The sequence below is a fragment of the Gymnodraco acuticeps genome, unplaced genomic scaffold (genome assembly GCF_902827175.1).
Source record: "Gymnodraco acuticeps unplaced genomic scaffold, fGymAcu1.1, whole genome shotgun sequence".
Classification (NCBI taxonomy): Eukaryota; Metazoa; Chordata; class Actinopteri; order Perciformes; family Bathydraconidae; genus Gymnodraco; species Gymnodraco acuticeps.
In genome coordinates, this window is record NW_022990341.1 from 424,409 (window position 1) to 430,408 (window position 6,000).

The following is a 6,000-nucleotide window of genomic DNA, read 5'->3' on the forward strand; positions in this document are numbered from 1 at the left end:
TTCGCCATTACATGGGATTTTTCACTGGAATTTAAACTTCACTTTATAACCTGTCAGTCACCAGTTATCTGTTTAATCTGATACTTTTTAAAGGCAAGGCAAGTTTATTTATTATTCTTTTAAGAGATTAAGAAAATGGCATTTAAAATCAGTCATTAAAAAGAAAAGCTAATAAAATAAACATTAAAAGAAAAAAGTACATCGGATCAAAGTTACAGTGCAGTCTAAGATATGAATAGTTCAATTAAAAGCAGCGACAAAAAGAAAAGTCTTCAGCCTGGATTTAAAAGTAGTCAGAGTTGCAGCGGACCTGCAGGTTTCTGGGAGTTTGTTCCAGATATTTGGAGCATAATAACTGAACGCTGCTTCTCCATGTTTAGTTCTGACTCTGGGGACAGAAAGCTGACCAGTCCCTGAAGACCTGAGAGATCTGGATGGTTCATAATTTAGCAGGAGGTCAGAAATGTATTTTGGGCCTAAACCATTCAGTGCTTTATAAACCAGCAGCAGTATTTTGAAATCTATTCTTTGACACACAGGAAGCCAGTGTAAAGACTTCAGAACAGGAGTGATGTGATCCACTTTCTTAGTGTTAGTGAGGACTCGAGCAGCAGCGGCGTTCTGAATCAGCTGCAGCTTTCTAATAGATTTTTTAGTGAGACCTGTGAAGACACCATTGCAGTAGTCGAGTCTATTGAAGATAAAAGCATGGACAAGTTTTTCCAAATCCTGCTGTGACATTAGTCTTTTAATCCTATATATATTCTGTAGGTGATAGTAGGCTGATTTAGTAACAGTTTTAATGTGACTGTTGAAACTCAGGTCAGAGTCCATGACTACACCTAGATTTCTGGCTTTATCTGTTGTTTTGAACATTGCAGACTGAAGCTCAGCGCTAACTTTTATACATTCTGACTTGGCTCCAAAAACCATTACCTCAGTTTTATCTTTGTTTAATTGGAGAAAGTTCTGACACATCCAGTCATTGATTTGTTCAATGCACTTACTCAGTGTTTGAATTGGAGCATAGTCTCCTGGTGAAATTGTCACGTAAATTTGTGTGTCATCTGCATAGCTATGGTAACTTATTTTGTTGTTTTTCATTATCTGAGCCAGTGGTAGCATGTAGATGTTGAAGAGAAGAGGCCCCAAGATGGAGCCTTGAGGAACCCCACATGTCATATTTGTCAACTCAGATGTGTATTTACCTATAGAAACAAAGTTGTTTCTGTCCTTTAAGTAGGATTCAAACCAATTTAGAACCGTTTCCGAAAGTCCCACCCAATTTTCCAGTCGGTCTAGTAATATGCTGTGGTCAACAGTGTCAAACGCAGCACTGAGATCTAATAATACTAACACTGAGGTTCTGTCACTGTCTGTGTTTAAGTGGATGTCATTAAAGACCTTTACAAGAGCAGTCTCAGTGCTGTGGTTTGGACGAAAGCCTGACTGGAACACATCGAAACAGTTATTTAAATGAAAGAAATTACTCAACTGTTGAAAAACAACTTTTTCAATGATTTTACCTAGAAATGGGAGGTTTGATATGGGCCTGTAATTGTTCATTACTGAAGCATCTAGATTATTCCTTTTTAAGAGCGGTTTAATGACTGCAGTTTTCAGGGCCTGTGGGAAAATACCTGAGTGAAGAGATTTGTTTACTATATGAAGTAGATCTGAGGCCATGCAAGGCAAAACATCTTTGAAAAATCCTGTTGGAATAATATCAAGGCAGCAAGAGGAGGATTTCAGAAGTTGTATAATGTCCTCTAGGTTTTTATCATTAATCTGATGGAATTGTGTCATGATGTCTGAATTGATGTTAAGTGGAGATAGGGACAACACATTTGCTGTTCCTGATGCAGAGGCACTGACTGCTTGTCTGATTTGCTGAATTTTGTCAGTGAAAAAGGCAAAATCATTGCACGCCCTGGTGGATACAGATTCAGAGGCTACTGACACTGGGGGGTTAGTTAGTCTGTCGACGGTAGCAAACAAGGCACGTGCGTTGTTTTTGTTTTTGGTAATGATGTCAGAGAAGAACGATTGTCGTGCGTTTTTCAATTCCAAATTATAAAGGCCAAGTCTCTCTTTATAGATTTCAAAGTGAACCTGGAGATTTGTTTTTCGCCACCTGCGTTCAGCTTTTCGACATTCTCTTTTTTCTGTTTTCACGGTCATGGCCTTTCTCCATGGAGATATTTTCTTGCCAGACACTTCCTTTACCTTAGTTGGAGCAATGGCATCTATAACATTTTTAATTTTTTAATTAAAATGATCTACGAGCTCATTTACTGAGATGTTAGCAGGGGCAAGTGTGGAAGAGAAATTCTGAGTAAACATTTCCCTAGTATTTTCAGTTAAATATCGCTTTGTGGTTACCTCTTTTTGAACATTTTTGTGAACAGAAATAGAGCTCTCAAAGAAAACACAGGAATGGTCAGAGAGTGCAACATCAGTCACCACAACCTTAGAGATATTCAGACCCTTTGAGATAATTAAGTCCAGAGTGTGCCCCTTATTGTGCGTGGGCTCCGTCACATGCTGAGTCAGTCCATAGCTATCAAGAACACAAAGCAGTTCTTTGGCCCCTCTGTCCTGGGGGTTGTCAACATGGATGTTAAAATCACCAACAATGACTAGACGGTCAAAGTCAATACACACTATAGACAGCAGTTCAGTAAAGTCATCAAAAAAGCTTGCACAGTATTTGGGTGGTCTATAGATATTTAGGAACAGAGCTCGAGAGGAGCATTTCAGCCGAAGGGCCACATATTCAAAAGAATCAAAGTTTCCATACGATGTCTTCCTGCATTGAAGGGAATCATTGAACAAAATAGCAACTCCACCCCCTTTCTTATGCATTCTTTCCTGACTCATAAAACTAAAGTTGGGAGGGGTTGATTCGATAAGAACAGCTGCACTGTTATTTTGTTCAATCCAAGTTTCTGTTAAAAACATAAAATCGAGATTGTGCTCAGTGATAAAATCATTGATTAAAAATGTTTTTCCTGCCAAAGACCTGACATTTAATAAAGCTAGTTTAAGTTTGTTAAACACACTATCAGTCATGTTTTTTGTAACAAGCTGTGGCTGACATGGAATCACTGCTAAATGAGATACACTCACACAAACGTTTGAGCGCTTCCTGTTTCTATGATTCACCGCTCTTAATCTATTAGCTATCAACACAGATATCGGCAAAGCTACTGGCAGGCAGGGCCCCGACATGTCCTGGAAAGAGTTGAGAGTGCCATACGCCCTTGAGCCTGGACCCATCACATATCAGTAAGAGTTTGTTGTGTTAAAGCAAAACTATAGTATACAACTTTCAAAGCTGTAAAGGTCAAATGCTGTCTTTTTTCAATTTAAAGTGCACCTATCATGCTATTTTTAGGCAATAGCAATAGGTCTCATAAAAATTAAAATATATAAAACACATGTCTATGAAGTGTTTTACCCAAAATATCAAACAGATCACCCATTCTAGCCATGCCTCATATCCCTCTATTTCACTTCCTGTTTCAAAAGTGCTGATTTTGGGCATAAAGCTTATTAAAAAAAAAAAGGAGGGGGCTGAGCTCATGCGGGACCCGGCAGCTACTGCCTAAACTAAATACTGCGGTGATGAAACGCCATATCATGGATTATCAAGGATTCTCTCTGAGACAGTCTGGAGCTCAAAGGCTTTCTCTCTTCGCCGGTTATACCACAAGGATGAGTTCCTTTTTACTTCCTGCTTCTTCACACACATGCTCTCCAGTACAGGTTAGCTCTGAGTGTTAGCGATGCTAATGTAAACACCGACCATATTACGTCCAAAACAGTCGGGCATTGTTTCTGATAGCAACTTTCTGATAGTGCCGTGGGTCCACATTTCAGATATTACATCATATCGGACGCAAATCTGGATCAGCTCCGTTGTTCCTCCGTCTTTAGAGATTTGGGTACGGAGGAAAAGAGAGAGGGTTTTATTTTCTGACGCTGCGTGAGTTGCCTGACACACCGGGGACACATATAAAAGACATCAAAAAGTGCATTTTGCATGATAGGTCCCCTTTAAGCAATGACAAAAAAAATTCACCACTCCCACAGTACTTCCTCTTAAGGATAAAGCTCTGAGTGTAGCACAGGGGTGGCCAACCAGTCAGAGGTTAAGAGCCACATTTTTTCTATTTTACTGCAAAGAGCCACATCAAACACACAGTCACTGATACCGCTTGTTTCAGTTTTTTGTTTTCTGGAGACAAGATTTCAACCACGTCACTGATGCATTTTTGTGGCATTGGGATATTTTTTTTTTAAATCCTCTGGAGCAGAGAGAGGAGCTGTGGATTATTGTTATTGATTAATGCATCAGTGTTTCTTAGGGTCAAAAACACTAAACTCACAACTTAAAATGAAAGTGTTTAGTTTATTTAATAAAAGAGCACATGTTCAATGTTAAAAGTGACAGTAGTTATAGATTATTTGCAATTTGGTGCTATATATATATTAAAAAAAATAAATAATTATATATATTTTTTAAACACCTTGAATTTCAGGGGGGGGCACGGGGCTCCGTTGGCGGGGTGCAGCGCCCCTCCAAGACAATGGTAGGGGAAACACTGGATAGTGTTTAATCAACGATAGGTTTTCCCCCCCTCAAAGGTGATTGGTTCACTGCATCACAGGTATTATTGTGATTGGCTCTTGGGCCACATCAAAATTAGACGCGCTGTCATCCTCTCATACTGACACCTGACACCACACATACACACATAGGGAGAGCCGGGACGAAAGTAACACGGGACGAAAGTAACACGGGACGAAAGTAACGGAGCGATTTTATCCGAGCCCAAACAACTTTGACCGGCCAAATTACGTCAGAATGATCAGCATTCAATACTTAACAGACCTACTAAATATCAGGTTTAACTGTCAGGAGTAGCTAGTGTTGTCACGATACCAACATTTTGTTTTCGATACCAAGTCAAGAATTGCGATTCCGATTCTTTTTCGATACTTTTCTTAAAAAAAGGGAAACAGTCTTAAATGTAATTATTGTGCTTTATTTCACACCAGAACCATAACCATAACACACACTTTTAAACAATGAGAACAATAAATAAAAGAAATGACAAGAATTCGTATTAAATCAAATTAATACATTTCTTACAGACAGGCCTCGTGGTGTCCGTAGGCTTGCTCTCACTGTCAGAGATATAGCTAAAATACTTCCAAATGTCACTTCTGGCGTCTTTTTGTCAACAAACTGAGGCGCAGCGGCAGCTGCACTCCCACTTGCAGCCATGCTTCTCGTTTTCTCACGTGCTCTGGCAGCTAGCGCGTGCACGAGAGAGGGGAGGGACTTAGAGCGTGCTTGAGAGGGGCGGGACTGCAGGCACGGCTGCAGTGCAGGGAGTGGAAGCAGAGCGCTGAACACACACGGCTCTTATTAAACGGCGCTTTCTCACCGGAGTACTTTTCCCCGTCATTCTTAAAGTACCGATACTAATGAAACGGAGGAACGTTTTTAACGGCAGGGTATCGCGGTACCTTTCAAGTATCGGTACACCGTGCAACACTAGTCAGGAGTCAGTGTCTCTCCCCCAAACTCACACATATACAATTCGATATGAACTGAAGAGCCGCATGAAACTAGGCAAAGAGCCGCATGCGGCTCGAGAGCCGCGGGTTGGCCACCCCTGGTGTAGCAGTATCAATTTTAGATATATTGTTATCACTTACACATCCATATTAGTTTGGTTGATTTCCTCAGCCCTTGGTTGAACTATAGGAGCTGGTAATTGATTGATTAACGTCAAGTACTACTGGCACCAAAGGAGAGCCCGTCCTGCACTTGTTTATAAGCACTTTTGATGTCTGTGACGTTACCTGGGTTTCTTAATAGACACTAAAACAGCAGCACCTTTCAAGTTGCACAAAGGAGATGGGAGGACAAAAAACTCCTTCATATTCATTGTGGTTTCAGTCAGGAGTCAATTACGCTCCCTGCTT